The 20505-nt window shown below is 30.5% G+C and overlaps 1 protein-coding gene across 2 annotated transcripts in view; it reads right to left on the bottom strand.

The window, feature by feature from the left end:
- Positions 1–20505, bottom strand: part of LOC126750089 (nucleoredoxin-like) — a 105679-nt gene that overhangs the window by 8175 nt on the left and 76999 nt on the right. The gene's annotated exons all lie outside the window — the stretch shown is intronic.

The raw sequence follows: 20505 nt of genomic DNA, 5'->3' as shown, positions 1-20505 counted from the left end.
AAACCTAAGAACAACGAATGTTGTAAAAATACAGCAACTTAGCAAGGAATCTAAAATATTCAGAAATTAAAGAGTATAGTAATAAAGAGCTTCTAATAGAAGTTGTTTCTGAAGAAATAAAGGAGATTATATAGACAATGAATCTGCAGAAATGAAAGAAGTTAACGAAGAATCTGGTTCAGAAAAGGAATCTGTCTGTGAAATGAAGATTAGTAAAGAAGCAGCAGCAAGTGTTCAAATAAGTGAAATGATCACCAGTAACTCTATTATAAAGTTCTCCATCATATTAAGGGTGCCACTATTTGTCTACAGAAATACAGAAAACCCTTTAATTTTTTGTAGGGTCAATTGAGGTAATTGTGGACAATATTTAATGTTTTGACTTGCTAAACGATTTTTGTGGACATCACGCATTATGTTATATATGTAAATTAGCAGTCACATATAGCTCATAGTATCTTCTTTGATAATTACTAGTTGTTTTCTTTCTTCGTTTTATTTCTTGTTTTCTTTGAAATCTTTTTCTTTGTTTCTTGTTTTCGTTCCTTCGAAAATTTTTTTGCAATGTAGAAATTCGCCTTAGAAGTTAAAAAACATTTATTACTAATGACAAAATGCTCACATCTCTAAAATCAATGAAGTTAGAAACTTGATATATGGAATATAGCTTCTTTTAATTAATTCATTAGATACCTATTTCACCGTTTCTTCGAAAAAAATTTTGCAATGTAGAAATTTGCCTTAGAAGTTAAAAAAAAAAAATTACATTACTAATGACAAAATGCTCACACCTCTTAAATTAATAAAGTTAGAAATTTGAAATTTGGAACATAGCTTCTTCTCATTAATTCATTAGATACCTATTTCAGCGTTTCTTCGAAAAAATATTTGCAATTAGAAATTTGCCTTAGAAGTTAAAAAAAATTACATTACAATACTAATGACAAAATGCTCACACCTCTAAAATTAATAAAGTTAGAAACTTGAAACTTGGAACATAGCTTCTTCTAAATAATTCATTGAACCACTATTTTAGCGTTTAAAAAAAAAAAAAAATTTGCTATATAGAAATTCGACCTAAATGTTGAAAAAAAAATTTTTAAAAAAATTTCTAGCGACAAAATGCTCAGATTTCCGAAACTAATAAAGTTAGAGACTTGCAAATTGGAACTTAGCTTCATCTAATAAATTCATCAAACATCTATTTCACCAATTTTTCTAAAAATAATTTTTTTATTTAATACGCAATTCCCATATTTGCCACTATTGACCATATCTTCCTTCAGAACCCAAACATCCACCCCATTTCTCAAAAATCCAATATCTGCAAATCACACGAGCAAACCGTAGCTTTACGTCAAACCATAAAATTTCACGATTATATCTCGCTCTTTTTTTATAAGGGCTGCGAAAGCAGCATTATATGACCGATAACATAAATAAAAACGAAGGGCGGTCGAGTCGACTTATTTATTTCATTCTGAGAGAGTCTAAAATAAAGTACACAATTAACTCGTAAATTTTCGACTTTATGGTTCTCCCGATTATCCAGGGGGTATTTTTTAATTACTTTTCTTATCAGACGTTGGCGTCACGACTTGCTATCGCGTGTATGAGTCAGGAATGGAAATGGATACTAATCGTTTGGAAACATGCATTTAAACACTATTTACAGATGATCCAGACAGTAAAAGAGATCTAGGTAAAGTAAATTTTTGAAATTTCCAAATCCTCCGACCAGAACAAAAAGCCGTTAATTCCAGATCCGTACCTGCACGTTTAATTACGCGTTTTGTTTGTTTTTCGTGTCATATGCCGGGTAAACAAACTGCAACACCCTATCCTGGGGGGGAGTTAAAAACCGCCCCACGTAAATCACTCCCGGATAATTTATGACCGACACGAAATGCTGTCGGGTTGCTGGTATAATTACAGGTTATGGTGCATTTTGATTGGTGACTCGACACCGTAGGGTTGATGATAAAGTATACGTGGAAATATTGGAAGAATTGACCTTTGGGGAACACCACTGTTAAGTAATTAGACACCTTTGATCCAATATATACCCTTTGTTTTCTATTCGTTAAATAATGCGTAGTGAGTTCAATGGTATTTTCAAAATATCTCATCTTTTTGCAAAAAATAGCCCCATCCAATATGTCGAAAATCTTAAAGAGTGAAGAGCAGTGGTACTAATTTTGTTTGCTCAAAATGAAGCTTTATCTGATCAGATATCTCTATTAAAAATCTTGAATAATCATGGAAGCATATTCACCTGTCAATAATGCAAAACTCTCTAGGATTATTAATTTTTGGTATAGTAATAACATCAGCCAACTTTCAACGGTTGGGAATTTACTGATTTTTTTACTATTAACGTTATGTAATACGTTACATATGGAGTTATTAAGGACCGAATTATAAAATCAATATCGCCACATCCAGGTCTGCAAATCAAGAACATTTGTATGTTTATTATCAATGTAATTATTAACTAAACCATTATTAGAAAGAATAAGGGAAACATTGGGAACACTTTGTATAGAAAAATTATTTAAATCATAAAAATTAAAATTGTCCTGATTGGAAATTGAAATACTGTATTTTCAAAACAGTTTCTTCTAATAATTTCATTCGACACCTATTTCAGCGTTTCTTTAGAAATTCTACAATATCAACGGATATCTAATTTTGAAGGAGTCATTGTTATAGTTGGTGATTTTAACTATGACATTTTGAAAAACTCGCTTAACGGTGATAAGCTTTTAAAAATAATTTATTCCAGTGGATTCAATAAGATTGTTAGTAATCCAACACGTATCACATAAAGTAAATTTAACACCAAAAATCAGCGATCATTATATTTTAACTATTGATATAGAACAAATGTTTGTAAATTCTACAATAAATTACTTTAGAAGGTGTTGGAAAAAGTATGGTGCTGATTAGTTTCAAGCTTCACTATTGGAGGTTCAATGGAATGGCGAGGTCTTAGATGTCAACATGATTGCAAATACATTTGTAGAAGATGTAACGGCAATAATAAATACAATGTGCCCTATAATAAAATCGACAATGAAGCAACAGTATAAAGATAGAGCATGGATAACTTATAAACTAAGACAAATGATGAAAGAAAGAGATCAAATTTAGAGAAAATATTTCAGAGAGGCAATAGATGAAAATAAGCAAAATTTAAGAGAACTATGGAAACACTTGAAGACATTACTCCCGAAAAAAAGTGTATTTAGACCGAAGGAAATTATCTTTGAACAGGGACCACTGAGCACGGATAAGGATATAGTCAATAAATTCAATAAGTATTTTATGGAGAGCATTGAGAATATCATATCGGCAATAAATCAACCATCTGCTATTTCACGTACTTCAATCTAAATGAAAGCGTAGGGAAACACAGCTTTACAGAGCTCACTAGGTTTGAACACGTTTCAATGGTTGACCTAAGAAGAATAGTGAGTGGAATGAAAAATGTTGGTGGCGGTGAATCTGGTGTTTCAGCACGGGTTTTTAAAGATGCTTTTGCAGTGGTTGGAAACCGAATATTAGATGTTATAAATACATCATTTTCTAAGGGTCATCTTCCAAAGGAATGGAAGTCATCTTTGGTAGGTCCGGTACCGAGGGTTCCAGGTACTAAGCAGCACTCGAGTTTTAGACCAATCAATACTGTGCCAGTATACGAAAAAGTATTAGAACTTATTGCCAAGGAGCAGCTATAGAGATATTGTGATGAGAATAATATAATTGTTTCTGGTCAATCGGAATTTCGAGTAAGTCATTCTTGCGAGACTGTGATGGTTAACATGTGTGATCAGTTTGTTAGTGCAATTGATAACAATAATCCAGTTTTGGCTGTATTTTTAGATTTTAGAAGAGCTTCTGAGACTGCCGATAGGGATATTTTGATTGATAAATTAGAAAATTCAAAAAAAACACTACACAAATGTTGAACAGTATTCTAAATAAAGGTTTGTTAGAGTTTAATCGACTGCCAAAAAATATTAAAGAATTTAAAAATTTTAATGCATTTAAAAGATTAATTAAAAATTAAGTATTGTCTGAAATTGTATCCTACATGATTTATAAAAATAATTGTTTTGTTGAATTTAACTCTTGTTTTGCCTGAAACTGTGACTATTTTATTGGTTTTAAAGGACTCTAATTTGTTATTATCATTTTGTATGATTAATTAGTTCTTACGTAATTTTCTATGGGTTTTATATGATATGTTGGCTTTTTCTATGTTGGCTTTTTCTATGTTTTATGTAGTCTTCTAGTAATTCTATTTTATAGTATCTTTTATTATAGGACGTGCTCCACAGTTGGGTTGTGACTTGACTCCTTGACAAGGTACTTCTGGAAAACCGGAGGCTGTGAGTGTCCATGGAATACCGGGATGATCCAAATTGTCTCCATGAAAATAACCGACGTGCCCTGTTTAGCCTGAGCCAATAAAGACGACCTTGAAAACACGTCCAAAAAAAAATGCTCGAAACCTCAACACGAGCCGACTATGAGAAGCAACATTAGCAGTACCATCGAATGTTGATATATCAAAGAAACTGGAGCAGAACTATTTAAAATTAAAAATTAGACAGGGATATATCCTAAAAAAATCCGAAAATCATTGATATTTTACTCTTTTTCAGAGACCTTTATTTGCATCTCATTCTAACATATCGCTAAGAATCTTATTTAGGTGATTGTTTTTACACGCAATTCTATAGACTACGTAATAAAAACGCAATTTAAAGAAGGGGTATCACAAAAATGAGAAAGAGGTTTATATTCAAAAAAAAAACCGAAAATCATCAACATTTTGCTCTCTCTCTCTCTCAGATCCATGTTTCCATTTCACTTTAACACATTGCTAAAAAGCGTATTAAAGTAATTGTTTTTACACGTAATTTAATAGACTACGTAATAAAAACACAACTTGAAAGACATAAAGGGCATACTAAAAAAATGAGATAGGGATATATCGGGACCGTCGACAGTCTATCGGGCGGAGTGTGCTTCGCGTGACGTCACAGCAACGGCCGATATTTTTGCCGTTGCCCCATTTAGTTAACACAGCGAGCGGTATCAAGAGAATGTTAAATTGTTAATATCTCAGGAACTATGGAGATTAGAAAGTTAAAATAAAAAGTATTGGATGTAGGACATTTTACACTCTATGATGAGTTAGTTTGATATTTACTTGAAAGGTTTTTTATTCACTATTATTCTAAAGAACGTAAATATATATCTCTTGCCTAGTATTTTATATGATTGTTATAATTAAACCGAAATAACTGAGCACATTTTATTCAAAACAAAAATGTATTTTCTATAAAATATTACAGTTTTTGCAGAGTTTGCACGGAAATATAACTTTAAGGAGTAAAATAACAAAAACAAATATAAATGCCCAATTGAGCCTAAATTATCTAAACTAAAAAATAAAAGTAACACCATCAGATTGGCAGATCAGTTCTTACACATGCGGAAATAAAAAATTTCAAGAAATTTATATATACCGATATAAATATCGAAAGAAAAAAAATTTAAAAAAAAAGTAACAAAAAGTGTAACAAAATAAACATGTTTTTCTTTAAATGAAAGTAAAGTACCTACATAATCATACATACATATATTTACATATATTTACATATACATAGGTATAGAGAAATACAATTTCATAAATAAAAAAGTCACTGAATTATTGGCTTTGCATGGTAAACTTTTCCAACTTTCTTTTCTTCGTATTTAAAGAATCTTCCTCGACAACATTGTTTTTGACTTTACTATAGTTATTAAGGAGGATATTGGAAAAGGTATTAATACGCTAAGGGAATATAAATCGTTACCGCACTTACAATTGTACTCGTCTACTTCAAGTTCTGCTAACTCCAGTTTTTTTAGGGCGAGTGTTCTGATTGAAAATTATTTTATGGGAAAACGTAGTGAAAGTTAAAAACGTTTTTTCATATCTCTCGGAAATAATCGTTTGAAATAAAGTGTATGTACTTATAATTACTTTATTAAAATAATCTTTTGCGTACTTAAGCCCACCCCTGTCAAGCAACTTAATATAATTAAAAATGGGATTCATTCATTTCGATATCCAACTCAATACATTTTTCTAATGTCATAAAATCGTAGCATTTTAGCATTTAACATTTTTGTTTTATTTTGTGTGTTATAAAACCAGTTATATATACCAAAACCATTAGATCAGTTTGAGATATGCTTATTTCGTTATGATATAGCGAATCATCAAAATTACTAATAATAGTATTAGTAGTAGTACTGTTAACCACGGATTTTTCTGCTGACGTCTCGGTTGTATTTAAAAAATCTTTTAAATGAAATTTTTCCTTTGTGCTTGAAGTTAAATTTATTAAACTTAAAAGTTTTAATTTTACTTCAGACTCTAATATTTGGGTTAGAGAGACATGGTATTGAGCTCCACTGATTTGTCTATATTGTCCAAAGCGAGCTTTTAAATCATCAGTCTGTATTTTACCAAACAAAATATATTCAAAATTTAACTCATTTATGCAATAGTTTGAAAGAGCAATTAAAGTTTTTGTTGTGTGTTAAGGAAAACTGTGTTTCTTCGGATAGTTTACTATGTCGCTTATTTCTAGTTTTTTTTTCTGTAACACCTGTTACTTCTAAATTATTCCACTTTTCTTGCCATATTAAAAAATTTTTGAGGAATGTTATTTGCATATTAGTGTCAGTATAAACTGGGGATTGAAAGGGATCTCTTAAATTATGACCTTTGAACTTAGACTTGACGTTTACAATTTTCCACCACACCAAAATTGTTTCTAAAAATAGGATGGTACCTTTAGCTGACGATGCACTAGTAGTTTTTAGCGCTGCGATATTTTTTTCATCAAAGACTTTTACACAAAGATTGATATTTTGCCTTTCAATACTAGTTGGATATAGCACTTTTTTGCATAGACTGGGTGCTAATTTTACAGTTTTACCTTCTTCTTCCTGATACAATTTTTTCAAATCACTAAATTTTGCCGTTAATTTTTCTATAGAATTTGAAGTTGGCGAGAATTGTAAGTCTATATTATTTAATCTATCATGGAGAGGAAAAATAAATGTTTGGTTGTCATCAATTTGATTAATCTAATTATTACTTATAATAATAATAATAATAATAATAAATATTTTTTATTTGCATAGAAGAAACAAAAAAAATACAAGTTTACAAAATCTAGCAATAAATTTACGCAAATAAAAGGCCTACAAATTCAGAATTCTGCCATGGCAGATTCTGGTCTTTAACATTGTGGCCCCACACTTCATTAAAAAAAAAATGGTAATTTCAGTAACGCTCATTAACAGTAACGCTTAACTAATAACTGATTAAATACAGCTTTTTCTTTAATCATATACCTAATAAACCTACATAATACTACATAAGAGTTCTAAATTCTAAATTTGACAGTTTAACATCAAGCAAAACAATACACACTGGAAATACCCAAAAAACAGATTAAATTTTTTGTTAAATAACAAAAAATTGAAAAATTATTGCAGACAATAAATAAATAAATAAAATGATCCCAATACCAAAAATTGCAATAAATTACTTAAGAAAACAACCATTCAAAAAGTTAAAAAAAAAGAACTTAAATTATATACCCTGCTGATTCATTAGATTCACAATCATCCTCCTACGAAAAGTACTACAAGAAATTAATAATTGGTCCGGATCAAAATTTAAAGAATTTATTTGATAAGCAAAATTGTAAGAAAATGATCGTTTAAATAACTGTGTTTTATGTCTCGGAATGAGAATAGTATTTCTTCTTAAATTTAAATGGTGTACATCATTTCTAAAAGTTATTTTTTGATAGAGATAGGGCGGACTACGATATATTAAAATTTTATAAAAAAATGTTAAAGAATGAGCAATTCTTCGATTATGCATATTAAGCCATCCAAGTTCGTGAAGTTTATGGGAAATGCGGTTTCTCCTACGAATGCCAAATATTAGTCGAATGCAAGAGTTTTGGAGCTTTTGCAGTCTACCCCTATCCTCATAATCAAGACACCAGCCATACACTACATCACAGTAATTACATTGTGAAAGGACCAATGAATCACATAAAAGCTTCTTAATATCTTTACTTAAATAGTGTCTATGCAAATAAATTAATTTCAAAGCAAGATATGCCTTTTTAAGAATATTAGACACGTGATGTTTAAAACGAATATTATTATCTACTATAAGACCCAAACTCTTACATTTGTCAACAACTGGAATTCTTTCGTCCCCCAATTTAATGTTTATACCATTTAAAATATTATTTACATTAGTTCGATTACCTATGAACATTATAGATGACTTCGAAGGATTTAATTTTAATAAATGCTTTGAAGAAACATCACAAATAGCTTGTAAATCTTGATTAATTTTAAACTCAGCCATTTTAAAATCTCCTGGTAAAAATGAATAATATAACTGCGTGTCGTCTGCGTAAAAATGATGGGCACAATGCTTTAATTGAAGATAAAATCTAGACGTGTAAATGATAAAAAACAAGGGTCCTAAAATACTACCCTGAGGCACACCACTTTCAACTTCCAAAGGATCAGATATGTCGTTATCTATTTTAACACGTTGAATCCTATTATTTAAATAAGAGGCAATTAAATTAATAGCAGCATCAGAAAAGCCAATATAATGAAACAAAGACTTTAAAATTGAGTGGCTAACGAAATCAAAAGCTTTAGTATAATCCAACAACACCAGAGCAGAAATCTTACCCTCATCCCTAGCCCGAATTACGTCATCAATAACGTCCGCCATAGCCGAAGTACAACTATAATTTGTTCTAAATCCAGATTGCTTAGGTGGTAAAATATCATTATTATTAAGAAAACTACGAATTTGAGAGTCTAGAATGCGTTCGAGAATTTTTGAAAACGTTGGTAAAATACTAATAGACCTAAATTGACTAAAATCAGTTGGATTATGCACTTTCGGCAATGGCAACACAAAGGCTTCTTTCCAGCATTTGGGAAAGTAGTTTTTATTAATACACTCATTAACAATATGTAAAATAAAGGGTATAATAAAAGGACAGCATAGTTGAATTAACGTAATATTAAGATTATCCACCCCGAATGCTTTAGACTTAATACGTAATATAATTGCAGAAATAGTATTATAATCAGTGGGATGAAAAGAAAACTTATTTAAGGTTGGTAATGCATTCTGATCATAAAAATTAATTAACTCATCACAATTATCAATATTTGTCACTCTTGTACTATCTATAAAATATGAATTAAAATTGTTGGTATTTACAAAAGATTTAGGAATTTGCTTCTGCTTTGATGGCAATATTTTTCTTAGTTCACGCCACTTGTCCTTGTATGTACAATTCTCAAATTTATCACTATAAAAAGCCCTTTTTTCCGCTCTAATCGCTGTTGTTGTATAGTTTCTAAGCTGTTTGTAATAATTCCATTTAGCTGGCAGTTTAGTTGTTTTAAAATCCTTTAATGCCTTATTTCTTAATTTTTGCAATAGTTTAATATTATCTGTCAGCCACGGAGAATCTTTTTTTTTTCGAACAACTATAGTTTTAATAGGAGCATGCTTGTCGAATAATTTGAGTAAATTATTGTTTAAAAAATGTATCTTATCATCTATGGATTCGAATTCATATATTAAATGAAATGGAACAGCCTCCAAATCCTCTTGAAAGTTGTTTAGGTTTATATCTTTTAAGGATCTATAAGATACAATGTGCGGTTGTACAATAGACTCCGTCACATTAAATTCACAAAAAACGCCAAAATGGTCAGAAAATGTAGAGCTTATTATGCCAGATTTCAAAATGCCAACATGATTTGTAAAAATAAGATCTATAATTGAACTAGTGTTGTTGGTCATACGAGTATGCTCGGTTATAAGTTGCTTCAAATCGAAAGTTTCACACAAAGAAATAAGCTGAGTTGCATGACTGTAATTTAATTTAGATATATCAATGTTAAAATCACCTAGACACGTTATATTATTAAAATTTGAAAAAATGTCAATTAGTGTTTCCTCTAAAGTTAAAAAAAAACTCTGAATATTTGAACTTGGAGGCCTATAGACTATGCCGAAAATGTATGGCTCCTTACTAATAAAAATTTTTACCCATAAACTTTCAAAAAAATCATGACTTTCAGATAAAATAATTTCATATGATAAACCATTCCGGACATAGGCAACAATACCACCACCCCTAAGATTTTGACGATCATTTCTTATTAATTGATAATTACTGATCTGTATTGCACTACTATCAATATTAAGACTAAGCCAACTTTCGGTGACTGCAATCAGGCTAAAGTCCTTTTTACAATAATCATTCTTAAAATCCTCAAAATGAGCCAGCAGGGATCTACAGTTAATATGTGCTATTTTTAACGACATAAAATATTGCGATTAGTTATAAGTTTTTAGGAATAATATATACTTAGTTGTTGCAGATTTAGGTACTTACTAGTTATGCACTTGTAATAAATTGATATATCTGTATAAAATAAAAGCTGAAGTTCTCTGGTTATAAAAAAAAAATCTTAGCCAAGAAACTATCTAACTACGTATATTCCTAAGTATAATAAGTTAGTTTAATAATAATAATAAAGAATAAATATAAGGATTATACCTACACCTGCACCAAAACAAAAAGAAAAAAAAAACTAGTTTGTCGTAAAGTTAAACAAAAAGAGTTTAGTAAGCCAATCATATATAAAAAAGTACCTGATGTTTCGGACTTGTTCTTAAGTTATTCAGTCCCAACATTGCTTTTAAGGTTGATTAAATCACTTTCCGAGACTACACGATGCACCGAACCATCACTTGTTTTGACATAAACATTGCCACTATACACCCACGCAAATTTGTTTGTAAAAAGGTTTATTGCTCGGTCTAATAAAGTAAGCCGTAATTTAGTGAGATCCTCCTTAATGTAAACACCGGTGTTTTTTAACATTTTTCTGCTCTTGAGTACCGACAAACGGACATCAGCAGTAGAAAACCGTACAAGCACTGCCGGCGGTTTACGGCCCGGAATTTTTGGCGAAATTCTGTGACATTTTTTTATTTCGCTACCGTTAACCTGCAATTTTAGTTTATTATTTAATATAGACAGTACGGTTTCTCGGACATTTTCATTTCGGTCATGTTTGATGCCGAATATACGGACATTGTTGCTGCGCATTGTTTGTTCTTGATTGTCTAGTAGAGTTCTAAGTTGACAGTTCTCTTCCTCCATCCGACTTAACCCTACTTTAAGGGCTGCGATTTCTTACGACGATCTATATTAGATGATTATAGATTTGAAAATATGAACTGTATCAAAGAACAAACAAATTTTGTATTTACTATTAAAAGGGTTGTCAATCATCACATTCATTTTAAATAACACCACATAATAAATCAAACATTTTTGGGTTAACGCGATTATTATCCGATGATATAACAACAACAATGTAACCTATATTTGTTAATATTTGTAAAACAAGTTTCTTTAAATGATCTGCTTTTAAATTTTTTACAGGACATAAGCCTATTACATCTTTATTTTTTGAGATCGTAGACGATAGCATAAAAGTTTAAATGGTTGTAGCAACTTCCATTTGATTGTTGTTAGTTTCAGTAAATCCTTTATTATTACCACCTTTATAAGAAACAGAAGGTTTTATATAAATTTCGTCTAACATAACGTTAACAAATTTTTCTCTTTCGCTCATATATTTTAACTTTTCTGTGAGATATTTTTTGTGACTTTCATCAATTCCTGTATTATTAGTACCTAGCTTTATTTTAAGGTTATTTAAATATTTCTGATGTGGTAAAGTTAAACAATTGCTGCTACGTATTTTTTATACGCTCCAGGAAATGAAAAATATATTGAGGATGTCCAAATCAAAGTGTCAGGAGTATACCGCTTTTGTTTTGAAAATATTAAAATAAGTTGATCCTTTAAAAATGATATTTTGTTAATAATAGCCTCTGAATTATCAACACTGGAAAAGCTTATCTGCGATTATTCTAATAGCAAGCATGCTTGGTTTACTAGTGTCTCAGCAGTGTCAACAGATTCAATATTGTTTGAAACGTCACTAATAGCATCTAATAAGGCGTTATATTTGCTCCAACTATTGCAAAGTTTATTACCTATAATATTTTTTATAACAAAGTATCGTTTATCATATAACTCTTATTACTAACTATCACAGACAGGTCATTCTTAATTGTTAGTGACGAGACAATTTGTGGCTCTTGAGAAATATTAATTTTAAGAATACAAATTTTACTAATACTCTCAACCACAGTAAAGTTTTTAATGTTTATTAATTTAAAGCTAAATTTGTTTTTAAACATATCAAAGTTGACAATTACGTCTTCCGCAATTTTTTTTCTGCTTTGTCAGTTTTACGTTTAAGACATTCTTTCTTTCGTTCTTCCGGATCTTTTCTATTTTGCGGTAATCGAGAGTTTAAATATTGCGGCTGATTTAGAAATATAGTTAGAAAAGCGTCATTTGACAACTTTATTCGAGCTCTAGGAACAGTTAAAATTGTACCGTCTGGCCTAGTCATAGAGTCCGTCCGAATTAAAAATTTATCCTCGAAGTGTTTAATGCATACCACAGAAGAATCTTTTACCTCGAACTGGTCCCGATGTATTGCACGTACCCACTGTTTACTTTTCTGTACATCTTTGGGAAACTGAAAAACGTTTATTCGTTCGGAATTGCCGTAGTTGCTACTACATAATGGTACACAGCAGCTAGATGGCATTTTTTATTGCTAAAATTAAAAGTACCGTTAAATATTACTGTTGAATCGTATTGCTGAATATTTATCAAACTAAACTTCTCCTAAAATTTCAAATTTGCAGGATAAAAAATAAAACAAAACCCACAAAAACCTGGTCATTCACACCCGCAATCCCTAATAATTAATAATGCGCGCCGATTACGGTGACGTAGACCGCGTGGTGAGGATTTATATTCCGGCCCGATAGACTGTCGACGGTTCCGGATATATCCTAAAAAAATCCGAAAATCATTGATATTTTACTCTCTTTCAGAGACCTTTATTTGCATCTCATTCTAACATATTGCTAAGAATCCTATTAAGGTGATTGTTTTTCCACGAAATTGGATAGACTACGTAATAAAAACGAAATTTAAGAAAGCTAGAGAGAATATTAAAAAAAATGAGAAAGAGGTCTATATTCAGAAAAAAAAAACGAAAAGCATCGAAATTTTGCTCTCTCTTTCACTGATCTATGTTTCCATTTCACTTTAACAAATTGCTTAGAAGCTTACTAAAGTGATTGTTTTTACACGTTATTTAATAGACTACGTAATAAAACCGGAACTTGAAAAATATAAAGGGAATACTAACAAAATCTGACAGGGATATATCCTAAAAAAATCTGGACATAATTGATATTTTACTCTTTCAGAGACCTATATTTGCATCTCATTTTAACATATGGCTAAGAATCTTAATAAAGTGATTGGTTTGTACACGCAATTTGAAAGACTACGTAATAAAAACGCAATTTAAGAAAGGTAGAGGGAGTATTAAAAAAATGAGGGAGGGATATATAAAAAATAATCCAAAAATCATATATATTTTGCTTTCTCTCAGACCTATTTTTGTGTTTCACTCTAGTATACAGCTAGGAATCCTTACAAAAGTGATCGTTTTTACTCGTAATTTAATAGACTACATAATAAAAACCCTATTTTTTAATTAAGACGCATTTAGTACACATAAAAGTAAGTCCTGGGATTTTATAACATTTTGGACACAAAGGACTCCTAACAAAAATTAGGTCCGCACTAAGGAAACACTTCGAGATAAACGTTTATTGTATTACTAGGCCGAAACCTCGTAAGGTACGCGAAAATGCAACAAAAAAATCTAGACCCGTATTTGAAAAAAATAAAAAGATCAAGTTGATAAATATTACCAAGGACAAATACATTAAATTTGAAAGTGTTATGTCGTCGAGCGGAAAAAATGATAACAGGATAATAAGACACCCTGTACCATCAATTGATAGAATAAGGATGGAGCTATAAACACCTATAATTATCATTGTTATAAAGTATTGCATTAAACAGTAATGAATTTTCAAAATAGGTTAATATTTATTATTCAAAGCGATGCGGGACAAGAGTTTTCAAATAAAAGCTTTGCCAGTAGAAGTACTGTAACTCCCGGCAATTTGGAGTTGGAATGTTGGTAGTATCACCAATGGATAGAAAAATATAGAGCTATAAGTACGTGTAATTGGCATTTTTGTAAACTGTTCCATTACATCGTAATGAATTTTCAAAATAAGTTAATATCAGAGCGATGTGGAACAAAATCCTTAATAAAAAGTGTTGTTGTTGTTGTTCATTTTTATCTCGAGCAGGACGACCAGATTTCGGCAGATCTCTAACATGACCGAATTCTCTAAATTTAGCCTGTATTCTACTCACCACCTTTTGACATATCGGAGGACGACCAGGATGGATTTCATTGAATAATTGAGCAGCTTCTCTTTGAGTACGTGTTCTATCACCAAACTCAACCATGCACAGAATTTCTATTTTTTCTCGTTCCGTTAACTTTACCATTGTGAAAACCGCAACTTTGCTTGTAAACTTCACACTTGACAATATCTGTTTGGCGTACAACTGTCATACAGTTTCTATGAAAATATACGGTCACCAGCCAATGCTCTGTATATACAAACTTCACGTACAAAAATGCGCAACCTGAAATAAAAATCGATGGGTCCGAGCATTTTTTTTTCTAACACACCCCTGAATTTTAAATGAATTTAGACATAACTTTTGGGATGCACTGTATAGAATATAATAAATTCTGATTCTTATAAATTCAGTATACAAGTTGTTTCATAATCTATAAATTTACTGTATTTGATTAATATTGTGAAACTCGAATTAATTTTATTATTACATTATTTTGACATGTTTTTATTTCTTCCAGGCATCTAAACGCATGTTTTTTTGCGTTAAACGCCTGGACAAATGGGGAGATTTCTGGAAAAACAAAGAATGTTTTAAATCAGTTATCCAGGGCATTTCGATGAGTTTCTTAACTCCTCAACTGTCTAGGACTAATAAGATATATTAGGGAGAAATGTCTTCCTCCTTAGACATTTTAAACGATATATTGATTTCTTCCAGGCATTTAAACATGTTTTTTCGGTACTATCCAATTACTTAGGCAAAATGAGAAATATGCAAGAATAAATAATGTGACCATCCATTAACCCCTTCTACACGAAAACAGGTACCGTTACATCTCGGGAATGAAATTAAGAACAGTCGCCCCATTTTGCCGGTTCATTAACCCACGGTCTCATTATCCAGTTGGGAGGGGGGGAGCAAGGGAATGGAATTTACTTCCCTAATGTTAGATAACACCCCCAACATTCGCCTCCAGACCGATATGCGTTTGGATTTAAATTGGGAGGCGGCCAAGCTTACATGTAGGCTTATTTCGCACAATAATTGGTAATATCAGCAGTGTGATGGGGTGGAATGATTGACAGGAAGGGATAAACCTATCGTGCTATAGTAAAACTACATAAGAGCAGCGATAGAGAGAGAATTTATGGGTGGGACATTAGGGATGTTTTCTTTACTCTTCTGTGTTTACCCAGATATAGGAAATGGGTTCTCATTTATGTATCCTCATATTAGTCGAAGAATTAGACGAGTATTGGAACAAAGTGATGATTTTCTGGTATAATTTGGAAAACTATGCTAAAAAAACACTATTTTTAAAAGACCCAAACACTATTGAATAAATGAAACGATGATATAGGAAACAGGTGAAGAAGCTTGATTCCCATTTATAAATCCTCATCTTAGTTTAAGAATTAGAAAATATTTAAACAAAGTGATGTTTTTCTGGTATAATTTGACAAACCCTGCTGGATAAACACTATTTGCAGGCGATCCAAACACTATTAAGGAAATGAAACAAAAGTATAGGAAATAGGTAAAAAATAGTGAAAACGCTGCATTCATTCGCATTTTTATATCCTCATATTAGTCTGAATATTAGAAGAATGTTAAAATAAAGTGATGTTTTTCTGGTATAATTTGACAAACCACAGAAAAACACTATTTCCAGGCGATCAAAGCACTGTTCAACAAATTTTTTTTTTTTTTTTTTTTTTGAAAACAATTTTATATTACTCAATAATATACATATTATTCTATTTATAATAAGTCTCTAAACAGTGCTTGTAGCTCTGTCCTCGAGATTAATACAAAAATTCACATATAAAACTAGTGTACACAATAATCATAGGTAGGTTATATTAATTAATTATAATGTAAAGTAAATTATAAATAAGGTATCTCATTACATAACTAATTTATACTAATTTTACAACTTGACTGATTAAATAGAAAAATATTCGTTGAGTTTTGTAACAAATGTTTTAAATATTTGAATATTTCTTAAATCATTAGGTAGCCTATTAAATGCTTTAGATGCAGAATACATTGGGCTATTCATTCCAATCATTGTTCTATTGTAACTAATATATAAATTTAATTGACCTCTGGTATTGCGTCTATGAACGTCGTTTGAGAATGTAAAATTTATATTGCATTTAATTTTTTTGTTTATAATTTTATATATGAGTTTACATTTTTCGAACTCCATTAACTGATTCAATTTAAAAACTTTAAGCTCCCTATATAGAAAATCTGTATTTGTAAGTATATTATATTGAAACAATATTTTAAGGACCTTATTTTGTAAAATTTGGATATTGTCAAATTTTGTTTTAGAACATGTTCCCCATATAGGCATCAAATATCTAAAGTGGGACAAAAAGAAAGCATTATAGATATTCATTTTTGTATTATTTGTTAGGTAGCTTCGGCTTTTATATATACAGGGTATCATAGAATTTATTTTGGATGTAATTTTGTTTATGTGAGTTTGCCAAGTCAATGCTTGATCAATATTTAAACCAAGATATTTAATGGAGGCAACTTTCTCTAGGCTAATTCCATTTATGTTTAGTTGAATATTATTTACTTGTTTGTTTTTTTGTTTAAACAGCATATATTTGGTTTTGTCGACATTTATTTTTAACCTGTTGTAAACTAGCCATTTAAAGTACAAGCTCAGATCAGCATTGATAAATTGCGCTAACTCCTCTTCATTTTCACCTTCATATACAAGGGCCGTATCATCTGCAAAAGTAAAATATCGAGCACGTAACCTGGCAAATTTTAGACTTAATACGTATAAAAGATATAATAAGGGTCCCAATACAGAGCCTTGAGGCACTCCATATTTATTCGAAAACAATTCACTAGCTACTCCCTCCCAGTAAACATAATGACTTCTATCTTGTAAGTAGGTTTGAATCAGTTTCAAAAAGAGTTTTCCAAATGCCATGAGCCTAAGCTTTTTTAATAAAATATCAAAACTTACTACATCAAAGGCTTTCTGTAAATCAATGAATACCACAACTACAATTTTTTTGCTATCTAGGGACTTTGAAATACAACTAATAAAGTCAAATGTTGCCGAAAGAGTACTGCTATTTTGAATAAAACCATACTGATGACTATCCAGCAATGTATTTTTATGTACAAAAGACATTACTCTTTTTTTAATAATTTTTTCTATTATTTTTGATAAAGTATTAACAACAGTAATGGGTCTATAGTTATTCATTTGATCCTTATCGCCAGATTTAAATATGGGAGTAATTTTATTTTTTTTTAATTCATTGGGATACACACCAGTGTTAAAGACATTATTTATTAGTTTTGCTAATATATTTATAACATAATCTTTTAAATTAATTATGTCCAACACTGTTATGCCATCCTCGCCTGGAGAACAATTCCGCCTTAATCCCATGATGATTTCACAAACCTCATCACAATTTGTTGGTGAAACATTCAACATACTATCACAGTTAACTTCATCAAATATATTTTCGTCATCAATATGTTGAGTCTGGTTTACAAGTTTATTAACAATACTCTCTCCGACTTGGGAAAAATGTTTGTTTATACAATTATCAATATCTTTTTTTTCTTTTATAATTGTTCCATTTAAGGTAAGAGAATTTATTTGAGTAGTGTTTGATTTATTTTTAAAAAACTTGTTTATAAATTGCCACTTTTTTTTTTGACTGCCGCCTGCATGTTCCCATTCTTTGCGAAAATACTGATTTTTTAATGCTTTTATTTTATTTGTTATTTTGTTTTTAATTGTACGAAATTCTTGATCATATAACGCACTACTAGGGTTTTTTATTTTTCGTTTGTATATAAAGTCGCGTTTTTTCATCATTTCTAGCACCTCCTCATTGATCCATGTATTATTTTCTCTTATCCTAAGTGATTTAATGCGTTGAGCTTCATTTTTTGATTTCTGGATCAAATCGGTCAGTTCCTGAAATGATGATATGCTTACATTTTGAATATTTTGTTTAAATTTATACACAAATTTTTTATAATCAATGCTGCTAATCATATATTTTATCTTTGGTTTATATTCTTTGGTGGCATAATTTATATAAAATAACAATTTCTTATGATCAGAAAAAGAACAAGAACTAACATTTAGGTTTTCGATTAAATTCGAGCTGCCCTCTGACAAAACATGATCTATAATAGTATGACTTCGCTCTGCGACTCTTGTAGCGTTTTCATACATAATTTCATTATTTATTTTAAAATTATTTTCAATTAACAAATTTTTATAATTAGTGACCAATGCAGAACTTTTTAACAAGTCAATATTAATATCACCAACAATAACATGCTTTTTGGGATACTTTATTAAAATTTTCTCTAAATCTTTTAGGAACTCTAAGTTATTATAAGAGGGTGGCTTATATATTACACTAACCTTTAAATTAGACTCGCCAACACGTACACAAACCCAGTTAACACTTTCATTCGATTTTGACTTTTCCACTTCACGACACTTTAATGTGTTTTTTATATACACTGTTGCTCCGCCCCCTCTGCCATCTCTGCATGAATGTATAGCGGTGTAGTTGTTTAAATCATAAAAAAATGTCTCATTTTCATTTATCCAAGTTTCTGAGAAAGCTAGAATATCACAGGGATTGTTGATCAGGTCACATTTAATTTCATCGATTTTATTTCGAATGCTTTGAATATTCATATACACTACCTTTATTTTCGTTTGAGGCCTTATTAGTTTTCCAATTCCTTTTCGGAGTGAACAAGTATGACTTTCGATGTGTCATTCTTTCTTAGAAATATCTTATGAATATATATGAATATCTTAGAAATATCTCAAATGAAACAATAATATAGGAAATGGGTGGAAACGTCAAAATTGTGATTTGTTACTGACTTTATTCAGAAACAAAGTGTTCTTTTTGTCATGAATTTCTGAATCTTTGCGAGTCTCGTGTAGTAATTATAATTTTGTGTTTTAATGTTTACCACGGCTTACCCCTTGGCGCCTTGAGCACTTATCCAAACGCCCATAATATCTCCTTCCTTTACTTTTGTCCCGAGGGTGATTTTCCTGCACTTTATTACACCTCACTTGGTCCGTAATTTTCATTTTACAGAATTTTTTTAAATTACATTCAGGGGTTTAAGCCTTTTACTCATTTTATTTACAATAAACATACTGAACTATTTGTTTTCCATATAATTAGCTTGCTTCCATTGTTCCGCTCTAGCCGATATATCCACAAAATAACGAGAATTTATAACCCGCGATTAAAATACATTGTTCCCGCCCGTATATCCATAGATCTCTGCTAATGGATATTCGAGCCGGCCGAATTTATTGGTAATAAAGGAAATTGCCAGGGCAATTAACAAATTTACATGAACGTTGATTATGCAATACAGTCCATGTATAAATAATCTTTTTTTGACAGTATAGTTTATTTTTCCATGTATTTCAGCGTGACGTTTTAAGTTTCGCGCCTAACTGTGAAGTCAATTTTAAAATATTGACGCGGTTTTATAAGTTAATGAATGTCAAAAATATCTGAAAGTATTTGAAACATGTGACCTTATTGTGCACTTGTGCACTATTTACAGTAATATATCGAATTTTGCCTAATATTTTAAAAATTACTTCAACTGCTTGGAAAATGTGACTTTAACTTCTTGAAATGGACGAAAATTCAAGGAGGGTTGAAGCAATCATTCCAATATAAAAAATATTACTGGAATATAAAATTAACCTCTTTCAAAAAAATGTAAAATTTGCTTCAGTTGCCGGAAAATAAGACTCAAAGGCACTATTTTCTATAAAAAAGGCTTTTTTTTTTTAAAATTCTTTGCTTATAACTGGTATAATTTTAATGAGTGCTGTAGTCATTTTTTTATTACTTGTCAATATTATGTAAATGTTAAGAAAATCAAAAAATCCAAATCTTTACTGTATATT

Source organism: Anthonomus grandis, chromosome 2 (assembly GCF_022605725.1).
Source record: "Anthonomus grandis grandis chromosome 2, icAntGran1.3, whole genome shotgun sequence".
NCBI lineage: Eukaryota > Metazoa > Arthropoda > Insecta > Coleoptera > Curculionidae > Anthonomus > Anthonomus grandis.
This window is presented reverse-complemented; position numbering and strand designations above follow the sequence as displayed.